At 40.3% G+C, this 12,936-nt stretch overlaps 1 protein-coding gene and 1 long non-coding RNA gene across 8 annotated transcripts in view; one reads left to right on the top strand and one right to left on the bottom strand.

The window, feature by feature from the left end:
- The window catches only part of LOC116152667 (uncharacterized), a 59,151-nt gene that overhangs the window by 4,558 nt on the left and 41,657 nt on the right, over positions 1-12,936 (bottom strand). For all 4 annotated transcript variants that reach the window (XR_004136241.2, XR_010382703.1, XR_010382704.1 and 1 more), the window contains one exon: positions 11,811-11,916. This is a non-coding gene — a long non-coding RNA (uncharacterized LOC116152667). The remainder of the gene's footprint in view (positions 1-11,810; positions 11,917-12,936) is intronic.
- Positions 1-12,936, top strand: part of LOC105087414 (guanine nucleotide-binding protein G(q) subunit alpha) — a 261,505-nt gene that overhangs the window by 226,704 nt on the left and 21,865 nt on the right. The window lies entirely within an intron of this gene.

Here is a 12,936-nt window from a genome sequence, read left to right as displayed (position 1 = left end):
GGAGATTCTGCTTTTATCATTTCAAATGAGGAAATCGTTGCAGTATTCAGTGTTTGTACAGAGTGGTTTAACGTTGCGGCACATCCCATCGGCTCATGGACATTTCTGTTAATCCAGGTATATTGGTTTTTCAAGGGAGACTGTTCATTGCTTTTTCTGTCATTCATATAATGCAGTAATGGTTTTAGGAAGCATGCTAAAGAGTAGTAAACACGATCAGCAGATGCACACCAAATTGGTATTCTAGACCTCTCTAGGCAAAAAAGTAGTTTTGCCTACATCATGAATGTCATTTAAATTATCAAGCTATACTTCCTTTCTGTCACCTCCAGTCCTGTCACCACAGTCCCAAAAATCCTCCCCAGTTTTATACTTATATGTAATGTAAATATATATATTTAAGTATATAAAATTTAAATGTAAATTTGGGGCTACTTGATTGCAGGCATCTTTTAGTCTGTGAAGGCTTATTTGTTCTCTAATTAAAGAGAAACTCGACCTTATCCCTTGTCATTCTGGAAGCAGAGCCATTCGCAGGCAAAGTGAGCATGACTGACCATCTCATAAAAGGATTGACCGTCTGTCATCTTAAAGCCAAGGAAACATGTTAGACTCTGGTAAAAACAAAATGAATGCTAAGATGTGCCTTCCACAGCTATTTCAAAACTTCTTAAAAAAAAATACATATACACACACACGTGTGTGGTGTGTAAATGAATGCATATACCACTGCCCAGTGGTCATACTGAAGAATGTGTAGCTCCACTATGTGTCTGAGCAGAGCAGTGTCACTTCAAACCTGGACTTAAATCCCCTGCTCTACCTATTTATGAAAAAAGAAAAAAGAAATCCACAGTGAATGCAACTAAATTGTCATCTGTTTGAACACTGATTTTGAAATTACCCCCAATTTAAAATCACCCCAGAGGAAGTAAAACAAAAATCACAGGCAGAATAACTTCTATAGAAAGACAGCAAGTTTGCACAAGCCCTCAGGGTTCCAGGGTTTAACCACACAAAAAAGTTCTACAGAGCAAAACAAGGAAACAAAGAGACTAGAATTGGGTGAGAAAACCGAATTCTAGTCTCAGCATCACCAGAAATGCTTTGTGGGTTTTGGAGCAAGTGCTTCAACCTCTGCAGGTCGCAGTTGGATCCGCTGTAAACAGAGGAGGTTGGGTCTGGATGCACTCAGTGTTCCCTTCCTGTTTGCTCCTTCAGGCTTGAGTGGACGTGTGAAGCACTGGTCACATCAGTCCAATCACAACTTTCCGCAGCCTGGCAGTTCATTGACTAGGGAACACTTAGGAGTATCTACTCTACCTGCCCCACTGCTGGTTACTGTAACCCATCCATGACCAAGACACTCCATAGTCTTAGAAAAGTCACTGTTAGATAAGGCTTTCAAAGAACCATTGGAACCCTTTCTTCAACTTAAGTTTTTCAGGTATTTTTAATACTGTTGAACATTCCTGCCTTTTTTACTGAGGAACCTTTAGCGCAGTTTTGCTCAGAGACCTGTGCATACCATGTTTATTTTGTCTCATTGTCTGTTTGACAGTTCAGCTGCAAACAGAAATACTCGCCAGAGTGATTAATGTACAAGTGACTACAGATTTTTTTAAAATGAGGTTTTCCTTCCCACTGGGTGCAGAAGACTTAGAGACAGGTATTTTGATGTCTGCTTCCAAGGGAAGCATTGACAAGCCTCTCACTGCCTGAATGCAGGCACGCCGCACCTGCCGCCATGGTATACCAGGACGGTCACCCCTTGTCAATTTCAGCTTTACGTTTCCCTTGGCAGAGCGGCCTACAGTTCCTGTTGGAATTAATATAACCACTTCGCTTGGGTGGCCTGGTTTTTTTTATTGTTGTTGTGGGATTTTTTTTTTTTTTTTTTTGAGATCTCTCTGTTCCTTGCCTCATTTCCTAGTTGTCCTGGCAACTGCCACCAAGTTGAAATTACAGGAAGTGAAAGGTCTTCCTTGTTTATTGCTGAGGGGAAGGGAGAGCTATTGACTCATATACAGACTGACACACAGTATCCACAGGGTGGTGGCGTTGCTTTGCGTGAGGTCACAGCTCTCTAAACCCCGCACCCTCAGCCCACCAACCAACCCCTCCTTATAAAGTTTTTACCTATTTGTGGGCTAAGCACAGTTATTCATGTCTTTCCTTTACTGGGCTCTACAAAACACACTCATCTATCTCAAAGTGCGCGTAAGTTGCTTAAGGGAAAATTAGAGCATCTGCTTGTTCATTTTACTGATTACCTGCCAGGCTCACCTAGATTTAGTCCTCAGGACAGGATGATTTCAAGGCCACATACTTGATCTGAGAAGCCACTCAACCCACTCTAGAACATTTCTTCTGTTCTTTTAGCCATACCTCCACAGAACATGTGGAGTCACTGCAGATCTTAGCAAGGCAAGACCACAAAGAAAGCTGAACAGACTCTTCCAAACTCAAGGTAATAGGCAGACAGTGGACTGGGGGAAAGGGTAGGATATTACTGATTCCCATGCCTGGAATAGTACTGAAAACAGATGCCTAATAGCTCCCTTAATCACCTCTAATTGCTAAGTGGGATTCCACCAACGCTACGTGATGCGTGCTGATTAGACTACAAAGAAGGAGATTTGTAAAGGGAAAAACTTGGAAAGGCAGAGCAGTCCTGGATCTCCCTTCATTAGACTCATGAGTCGTATCAGTGGTATCACTGCCACTGTGTTAGACACATGCCATTTTTCACCCTTGTTCAAAATGTCTGCTCCCTCAACGAATATTTCTTCATCACCTGCCAGGACAAGGTGATGTTTGGGTGTTGGGAGAGATAAGAAATAAGTAAAGACCCAGCATTTACCCTCCAAGAAGTTCACAGTCCATTAGGGTTGACATGATGTTTACATGAATACGTAATGAAAAGTCAAGAGGGGTTAATACCACAAGTTATGTTAACACACTGTGTATGATTTCAGAGAAATTTTCCAGCGTGATGAGTGGGGAGGCATTAAGAAAGAGGAAGTTTTACTCTGAAACTTGAAATAGGCCAGTATTCAAAAGAGGGAGGTAAGGATTAAGGGTATTCCAGTCAGAGTGGTGGAAATAAAGGCAGTAAACCAAAACACACAGGCCTATCCAGGAAAGGTTGAGCCTCTCCATTTGGCCAGAGAATAGAGGGCAGGGGGTCAGGCTCTGTGTACCATCTTGGAAGTGACCTTGACTGATTATTTCTTTTTCTGAGTTACAAACTGATGATAGCCTGATAATTACTAATGGGATTATTATTATCACATAAACCTCTCTTTACATTTAAAATGTTCTTATTAAGGCCCCATCTACAGTTGCTAATTAAGTAAAACTACCTTGGGATTAAAACTGTTGGGTAGAGGCATGTTTCTTTGCTTGCTTGCTTGTTTTCCATAGTTTACACTTAGGATTGGGGTCTAAAACATCTGTTCTCAATTATCCTGTAACAAATACAAGGGTCAGTATAATTGAAGCTGTCCATGCCTTAGAAATTTTTCCACATTGATGGAAAGGAATTGTAAGATTACTTTAATATTAATTTGGCATTTATAAAAGGAAAACATTTGCAGCTAATTTTTAATGGAAATAGTATTTTTTTAAAGGTGCGTTTGGTATGACTAACCGGGTACCTTTTGCCCATCAGGACTTCTGTCACAGGATTCCAAAACTGTTTTTGGCTATGGAGACTTTAAGCCCAATCTAGCAAAATATTTGCTATTGTCATATGATTGAGGGGACAACAGTCTAAATTAGTGAAGAAATACAGAATACCCACAGTATTTTTCTTTAGCACATCAAGACCCATTATTGGGTATGAAATCAGTTTAATTGGTCTTGTTAGCATTTTTTTTTTTAATGCAAGTGGCTGGAATAGCCTAGAGAAAATGTAATTGAGTAGAAGAGAGGACATTGCATATTATAAGGGAAAAAACTGTTTCGGGAAACTTAGTTTGTTTTGTGTGTCTATATGCATGTGTTGCTGGATTGCTATGTAAAGTGTATTTCTTACTTTGGGGTCGTGATCAGTAGTTTGAAAAGCATTATTTTAGAGAAGCGTCAATTTATTTCTTTGAACTGCGTACACAGTGCGTGGAATTCCATCGGCAGCTGTTGGCCTGGAAGATCTGTGTAAGTCTCAGTGTTAGTGACCAGAGAAGAATGATCTGCACTTGGCCTATCATTTGTGTAAATAAATGTTTCTAAAGTACTTCCGTGCTCATCAGGGACTTCTTCCCATACATACACATTCCCGAGAGAAGGAATGATGAGGACCTGCTAACATATTTAAAGCTTTCTGCCTGTTTTCCTTGAAGATGTTCTGTTACCTGGTTAAGGGAGTTCTCACAAGGGATACATCAGGGTGAACATCCAAGAGCTCTTCTTTTGTGAAGGTCTGGTTGGCACTGGCTCAGTGGTCCTGTGCGCTCAAGCCTTTCCCCCCACGAGGAGCCAGCACCAGTCACGTGTTCTAACTGGGCTCCAAGCAGGAAGGCGACTTAGGCAGCCAGGGAGAGAGAAGAAATGTCAAACCCACGCATAGTATGGAGAGCCTGGCGGCGGAGTGGAGAGTGAGGGTCCCTGCCCTTCCCAAACGCGGAGGCTGAGAACTGGGAGCACGGAGAAGCCAGAAGTGTTGGATACAGCTGAACTTTGGAAATGTCAGGAGCCAGGGTCTGAGCAAGAGACACACCCTCCCCTCGGACCTCTTAAAGCTGAATCCCGCTGGTCCTGAGGGATCGCTCCCTCCCTGTGCTCAGCTGTTTTAAACTGGAGGCTTCTGACGATAATAACAGGAACAGTCCTGATATGGTGCCGGGGACTGGCTCGGGGTGGTGCCTGGACCACGTGGGACATCTGATCCCTGCCCGGTGAGCTGGTAACCACTTAGTAAACATGTCTCATACATACTTACTTGGGAACTTATTAAACATTTGTCACGTGCATGCTATGTCACTGATTTGCATATTCTTTTTTCATAAGAACACTTGGCATTTCCTCTCTAAAACTAGGGAGGGTTGGGAATCTCAGCCAAGAAGGGTTAATTAACTTTCTCTATTACCTAGTGCTTTCAAAGATGTCACAGCCCTAGAGTCATGGATTTTAGTCTTTAGTCTCCTGAGCTGGGATTTTGAAACTGACCCACTCTTGTCACCCTTCCCAGTTGTTTAACGGGAGGCAGTTTGTGCCCCATACTCACCATAATGCCCACTTAAAGGCATTGGGCTCTACAAAGCTTTGTGCTTGTCCCTGAAATTTAATAGAGAGTGTCAAGGAAGGAGCGAGTGCTAGGTACATCTATTTCCTTTTCCCAGAATGGTAGTGAATCCTTTGATCTTTCCAAGGTATTTTAGGAAAGCCTCAGTCATTTACTGTCATTGCCTTGGTTTTAGATTTTCAGCACCTTGAAATGACAGCTTTACAAAAAGGTACTGTTTGAAGTGCAGTGAGATGTAGACTTAAAAACAAAGGTAAACATTGAAGTAGTCCATCTAAAAATAGCTGAAAATATTTATCCTGTTATTATTTCTTTCATTGGATTTTTGTTGCATCTTAAAATGTTATATGGACAAGCCTTTTAGAGCCGGAAACTGGAGCCCAGAGAGGTCAGAGGACTTCCCACAAAGTGGCCTTGGGAACCAGTCTGAGAACTAAGTGTCCTGACACGCATCTCTCTACCACGTTGTTCTGCTCAATTAAAACATGGGGCGTGTTCACCAACATCTTAAACATGTTGCTTTTTTTGAATGAGAATACCTTTTTAAAAATTCTTCACCAATTGATATCATCCAGTGTGGCTTAGTGGAAAAAGCATGGACTTGGTAGCCAGGGAAATTCTGAATTGAGCCTCAGATCTCTCCATCTGGGAAAAACTAATACTTCATCTCACAGAGTTTGGTGAATTAATTGTGGTAACGCGAGAACCACCCAGCACAGAACAGGTGCTTGAGAAACAAGCTCCTGCATAAGAAATGCCAGCTCTGGGCACATTCGTAGAGTCAGGGCATTTGGTCTCTGATTCCTCCTGACTGCCCTTGTGTTGTCTAGGAGACGCTCTGGGTGGGGGCGTGGAGACTTCATGCTGCCCTCAGGATACCCAGGGTTTTCTGAATACAGCGTGTGGCAACCCTCTTTCCACACACCATCCCATTCAGTCCCTGTCCCTCATCAAAATTAAGGGTCTTGGGACCCGTTCCCTGCTGGTCTTGCTAATGGTATAAACTAGTGTTCCTCAAAGTGATAATCCCTAAATTACCATTTATCAATGAGCATCAATACAGATTGATGCATTGCGTTAGAATGTCATGTCTCTAGCCAGAGACCTGATCTCATTTAGAGCAATTAGGGTGCTCTCTTGTCATCCCCTAACCAGTCTTAGTATCTTCTTACTAATTTTCTCTTTGCCTTCTTCAGTATGAAGTCTTCTCCTTGACGGAGTACGCAGGAGCAAAGTAGAAGTTAAAAGGTGCTGATTTTGTGTGTGACATTTATCCAGCAATGGGCTTGTCTTTTCCTTGGCTGTCTTGCCTTTTGATTTTTATATTACTTTTTAAATATAAAATAATTGTATTGTTAATTTCCTAAACTATATTAGCCAATTTTTATTATTTTAATAGCCAAGGGAATACGTGTTTGTCATTTAAAATTCTGAATATATGAAAAGCTATAGAAGAGAATAAAAATTCCTTCATTTTCTTACTCTACATTCTCCATTTCCAGATTTTCAGGACTACTACCAGCAGTTTTGTTTACATCTTCCCAGAACTTAATTTTTTGCACATGAACCAGTACATCTTTTTTTTTTTAAGTTTAAAAATTACTTTGTGTTTTTAATCAATAACGGTTTACAAGGCTGAATAACTAAAAGATGTGTAATTTTTGAAGTAGCACCTTCTCAGCTGCCCCCCACCACAGTCCTGGTAACCAGCAACATGACTCCCAGCTCTGACCTCTTGATTTTTGTTATTTTCTTCACATCTCTGAATGGTGGGTTTATACCACCATTGCTTGATTTGTTAAGTATATTTTCCTTCTATTATGGTGGATAAAAATCATACTGTCTTAACACTCCTACCCCATTTCTTCTTCTTCCCTCCTTTCAGCATAGGTATAGAACAATTTTTCTATAATTCATTGTTTACACCGTATGACAATATAAACATTATAAATGCTCATCAGTGAGCTGAGAAGTAGATTGTGATTTCAGTCATTTTGTGGTCAGCTTCCTTTGGAGATAGTAATTGCCTGTGCGTGTGCGTGTGTGTCTTGCTAGTTGATTTTTTTCTAATTCATCGACAGATATTTGAAGTCTTTCTAAACATGGTTAACATATCAGATAATACATCAATTCTTTTTTTTCTTTTAATTAGAGGTCTCCCTTCTGGATTCCTTTGTCTCCCTTTTCTAATCAGGACTGGTAGCATCTTAACACACTTCTTCTGGGACCTTGTTTCACCATCATCCTGGGAGTTCACAACTTCTTTCCCGTGTTGAGTTCCCTGGGAGTTTCTGGATCCAATGTTGTCTTCTTTCTTGGTTTATTTCCTTATTTTCCTAGAGCACATCCTCCTGTAGCTTTCTGAGTAAGGGTGCAAGAAATATAGTTTTAGAATTCCATCCATATCTTAAAATGTCCATATTCCACCCTCAAATTTGATTGTTATTTAGACTGGGTAGAGAATTCTCAGATATAAACGATTCTGAAAATATGCTTCCAGTGTTCCCTTTCAAAAATCCATGGCTCTTTTGCTTCCTTATTCTTTATATGCAGCCTGTTTTCATTGGAAAGTTCTAGAATCTTTTATTTATCCTAGATATTCTCAGATTTAAGGAAGGATCTGTTTTGGTGTAGATCTCCTACCCCCTCACCCTTCAGCTCTTCTGGGACCCTTTTACATAGAGATTTCATTATAAGAATTGGATTTGATTTTTGATGGAAATTCTCTGTTTTCTCTTGCTATAACTTCTTTTGGCTGAATGGAGGATGACTTTGATTTTTCCCCCCAGAACTTTTCTCTCCAATTTCCCCTTTCTTTTTACTTCGTGACAAATTTCCTGGAGTTATCTTCCAAGCCACCTTTTTTGTTTGTTAGTATTTTGGCTTTCGTCGACTTTCTTTCTTCCTTTCTTTCTTCCTTTCTTTCTTCCTTTCTTTCTTCCTTTCTTCCTTTCTTTCTTTCTTTCTTTCTTTCTTTCTTTCTTTCTTTCTTTCTTCCTTCCTTCCTTCCTTCCTTCCTTCCTTCCTTCCTTTCTTTCCTTCTTTCTTTCCTCCTTTCTTCCTTTCTTCCTTTCTTCCTTCCTTTCTTCCTTCCTTTCTTTCTTTCTTTCCTCTTTCCTTTCTCTCTTTCTCTCTTTCTTTCCTTCCTTCCTTCCTTCTTTCTTTCTTCCTTCCTTCCTTCCTTTCTTTCCTTCCTTCTTTCTTTCTTTCTTTTCTTTTCTTTCTTTCTTTCTTTCTTTCTTTCTTTCTTTCTTTCTTTCTTTCTTTCTTTCTTTCTTTCTTTTCTTTCTTTCTTTCTTTCTTTTCTTTCCTTCTTTCTTTCCTCTCTTTCTTTCTCTCTCTCTCTTTCTCTCTTTCTCCCTTTCTCCCTTCCTTCCTTCCTCTCTTCCTCTCTTTCTCTTTCTCTCTTTCTCCCTTCCTTCCTTCCTTTCTTTTTTTTAACTTCCAGAGCTCTTTTTATTCTCCATGTTTCCCTTTCAATTCAGTAGCCTTTTTTGTTTCAGGATGTTGAAAAATGTTGTTCTTCTTTCCAAGGATTTTTTTTTTTTCATTTTCAAAGTATTTTCAGTTTTCTGCATTGATCTCTGTCTTCTGATTTCCTTTTCTTCTCTCTCTCTCCCTCTCTTCCTCTTTGCTTAGGTTTCTGTTTTTCATGCTGGAAATTTTCTTCAGACATTTGAAATTCCTAGGTATTTCCCAGAAGTGAGGTGGTAAGGAGCTTTCCTCTGCCTGCCTCCTCTTCAGGCAGTTCTCTGAGTTAGGAGTCCAGGTTTGGGGAGTATAAACAAGGCATCACGCAGCTGTTGCTCTCGCCAGTCCTGCTCTCTGTAGGGCCATGAGCTGTGGAATTCGCCTCCGCTGGCTGGTCCTTCCTCTCTAAGGCCCAGGGCACCTCCAGTGCTCCGTGTTCTGAGTGCAAGGTTATCACTTGATTGTCTCAGCCTGACTGAAAAATGGAAAGGTGTTTAATAACATTCAGCTTCCTTTTGGAGTCCGTGTAGGTGGTACAAATTTGGCAGCTGTTCTTCCACATCTGTGGTTGGAGTTGTTTCTCAGTCTCTTCATTCAATTTTATTGTTTCATTTTGTTGGGGTCTCAGGGGGCAGAATGAAGTGAGTAGGTCTTTTCCTGAAAGTTTCTGAAATTTTCTCTCCAATCTAAGTTGCTCAAGTCCTTAATACTACCTAGTTACCTTCGATTATGTGATTTTCTTCACAATTTCTCCTCTCCCCCACATTTTGTCTTTTTTAGAAGTTTTGATCATGGGAAAGCCTCCTTTGTGGCTACAATGATTTTGGAAGTTTCTCACCTTCATGAGAATGCCTTGGCCTAAGGGGTCCAGATCGTATCTTTGAGACTGTCTAAATCTTTTAGGGTCAGTGTCACTTTTAGAGACACAGCTTATGGAATTATACAGAGTCACATCGTAAGTGGATTTATGAAAATGTAGTAATAGATGTTCAGCCATAAAAAGGGAAAAGGAGGGAGAGAGAGCGAGAAAGAGAAAATAAGTTATGCAAAAGGCTCTGGGCTGCCTTTCACGCAGTGAAAGGATGCAGTGAAATACTGTGAGACGGAGAAGTGGAATTGGCTGTTTCCACAGTTGGTCTCAGTTCCTGCTTCCCTCACCTCACGGGAGCAGCTTGCAGTGCAGTGTATGAGCCTCGTGTGCAGTGATTCTAATTCTCTGTTCAGCAAGCCCCCTGATGCCGACATAAACCCAAACAAGACTTCATCCAGTGCTCACCAAAGGAGCCAGGTCCTTTACTACTACGAAGGGAAGAGCGGTCTGTGTGAGACGTGTGGCATGGCAAATGGGCTTGGGGCCACCGGTATGTTCCTTCAAAATACACTTTGAAGGGTAATTTAGACTCTGTAATTTCTGCCTTGCACCCTGATCCTAATTTTATTAAATTACATTTCTAAAGTCAATGGAAACATATGTTTAAGACCTGTGCCCCTTTTCAGTGATCCCAGTCACGAACAAGCATATGGTCACTGTCACCCAAAATTTCTTCTATTTTGTTTCTGAACTTCCACTGGACATTCAGAGTTATATCAGGAGCAGCAGTTCCTTACTCATTTCCTTGGCCTTCGGAAGGTGAAAATGTTGGTGGGAGTGGAGGGGGCAGATTGGGGAATTTTCAGTGCTGTTCTTAAAGTTGAATGAAGTGTACAGCTTATAAACTTGCAAACCCGCAGACACATACTAAACCTTTAACAAGTACGGCACAGCTACCAGTCAGTCAGAAAAGAGGATCAGCAAGAGTGGACATTCGCCATAAACGGCATGTGAGCTAGTTTCCAACACACGTCCATTCTTAAAGTTGAATTATTGCTGCCTCACTCCATCTCTGGCACTTTTGAGATCTGTGGTGTCCCTTTCTCTCTCTGGTCCTTTTCAGCAGTAGAATTAGTCCTGATCCCCTCTCCTTTCACCTTTAGTCAAGTCTCCAACACACTGGTATTTGTGGGTTCATAAACTTCAACACATGGATATTGTCTGGATCCCTGAGATTCGGGTCCCAGCCGTGAGCCCTCTCCCGTGGACTCTCTGTAGTCACAGCACGTTAGCTTCTCATGATGATGTGTCTGTGACCACAGACACCGATTCTCTCCCGTGAAGTACTGGCGTTTGCCCAGCTTTTCCCTCACATCCTTCAAAATTGCCTGCTTTCTTTATGATAGTTGAATTATCCACCCACCCATCTTTTTTCTTTCACTGTAAAAGAAGCTGATTTTGTATGATTTTGATGTTCCTGTGAGTTGTACATAAAGGTGTTTATTTCTGTTGGACTTCTCTCTGCTCTCACTTGGTTATTAGTTTCTGGAAGAGATCTTTTACTTCCTTCATAACACTCAGAATACAGTTTTCTGTACATAGTAGAACATTGATACTTCGGATTTTTTTGTCTGACTGCCCAATTTAATAATAAGGTTATATTGCACATGTTTTAGAAAAACATTTTATCAAAATAAAAATCCTTTATTACATTATTACATTTTTATCAGAATAAAGAGCAAAGAGAAGAAGCAAACTCTTCTGTAGGGCAAAATATTGAAACTTTCCATCTTAACAGTTTACAATCAGTTCTCAATTTTTCATTTGGTGTACTTAATGCTTTTTCTGTGGAAAAAATAATATTTAGTCTCTTTGTAAATTTTATAATGCCCTTTGTACCTTCTACATTAGTTACTGTCACACACATTATACAGAATGCCAAGGTTTAAAAAAGCAGGGAGCCCACTGTTTCTCAAAACTTGTCAGTCCAACATAATTGGGCACGTTATAGTTCTCCAAGGAGAGATCTTTTGAGTTGGCCCCCCAAGTATTTGGGTGACTTTCTTGTACCTACCAGTAAGTCATTCAAGATGAGGATACTGGTTTTTTAAGCAGACAGTAAACATTGCTTTTAAAAGGTGCCAGGACCTTGTTCTATCTAGTGTGCACTGTCAGATAAAAGCACTGGGGACAGAACAAGTATCAAATAAATCACTGAAAACTGCAGATAATGCATCAACAGAACTTCAGCCAGAAGTGTACCCCTGGATCCCATGGTCATACCTTTAGTAGATGCACAGACCGAAGCGGAGTGGTTTGAGTTTTTCATGTTTATTTTCCCTGCCCTCCCTCCACGCTGTCTTCAGTCGTCGTGTCTCTCTCTCTCTCTCTGGAGGAACAGAGTAAAAGCAGACAAAGCAGATCCACATGCAGATTCTTAGGAGTGTCTTATTAACTAAGAATGTTTGTAGAATTATTTTTTTAACTGCGTAAAGTAACATAAGAAAATATATCCCCATCTTCAAATGAGGACTATTTCACAATAATTTTATTGGTTTAAAAATGTCAGATGTGTGGTATTAGAGCATGTGGAAAAGCATGTTTACATGTGTGCAACATCTGGGTAAACAGATCTACTGCCCTGACACTAAAAATTAAGCAAATGAATTAAAATGTTGAGTGTCTTTCTTATGTTTCATCCTCCATGATGTGGTGGGAAAAATGGATACATTTTCCTGAGTAGTGGGGCAAGGGGATAAATTTAGAAACTCGGTATCTAACTAAAAATTATAGAGACAAGCTAAATAGGGAGAAAATTAAGGCTCAAAGATATTATAGTGAATTTATCTGGGGGAAACCTTATTTTTGCTCTTATTTCCACATACATGTGGTTTGTCATATGTGATACATTTTCTGAACATAAATTGAATGTAAAACATATCTATGTGCAAATTTGCTAATGATTCAAATAGTTATGATAGTTACTGAACTCCATACTAGGTGTGTTACTTTAACTTGCTTTTCCTTAGTCTTCCCACCTAGAAAATAAGAGTCACAGCAATGCCTTCTGCTTTGAGCCGGTGTGAGGATTAAGTACTGCTCTGCAGCCAACTATGGCCCCCCAGGCCAAATCCAGCCGACCATTTGTTAATGTGCAGCTTGCAAGCTAAGATTGGTTTCTACATTTTTTAAGTGGTTGAAAAAAACCAAAATAGGAGTAATATTCTATAACACATGAAAATTGTTAAGAAACTTAAATTTCAGCATCTGAAACAAAGTTTTATGGGGACCCAGCGACATTCACGCATTTATGTATCGTCTATAAGTGCATTCCAGAGTTAAGTTGTTACAACAGAGACAATGTGTCCTGAAGAGCCTAAAATACTTACTGTCTGGTCCTTTACAGAAA

This window comes from Camelus dromedarius, chromosome 10 (genome assembly GCF_036321535.1).
Source record: "Camelus dromedarius isolate mCamDro1 chromosome 10, mCamDro1.pat, whole genome shotgun sequence".
Taxonomy (NCBI): domain Eukaryota; kingdom Metazoa; phylum Chordata; class Mammalia; order Artiodactyla; family Camelidae; genus Camelus; species Camelus dromedarius.
Note: the sequence above shows the minus strand (reverse complement) of the source record. Positions and strands in the feature narration are given on the sequence as shown.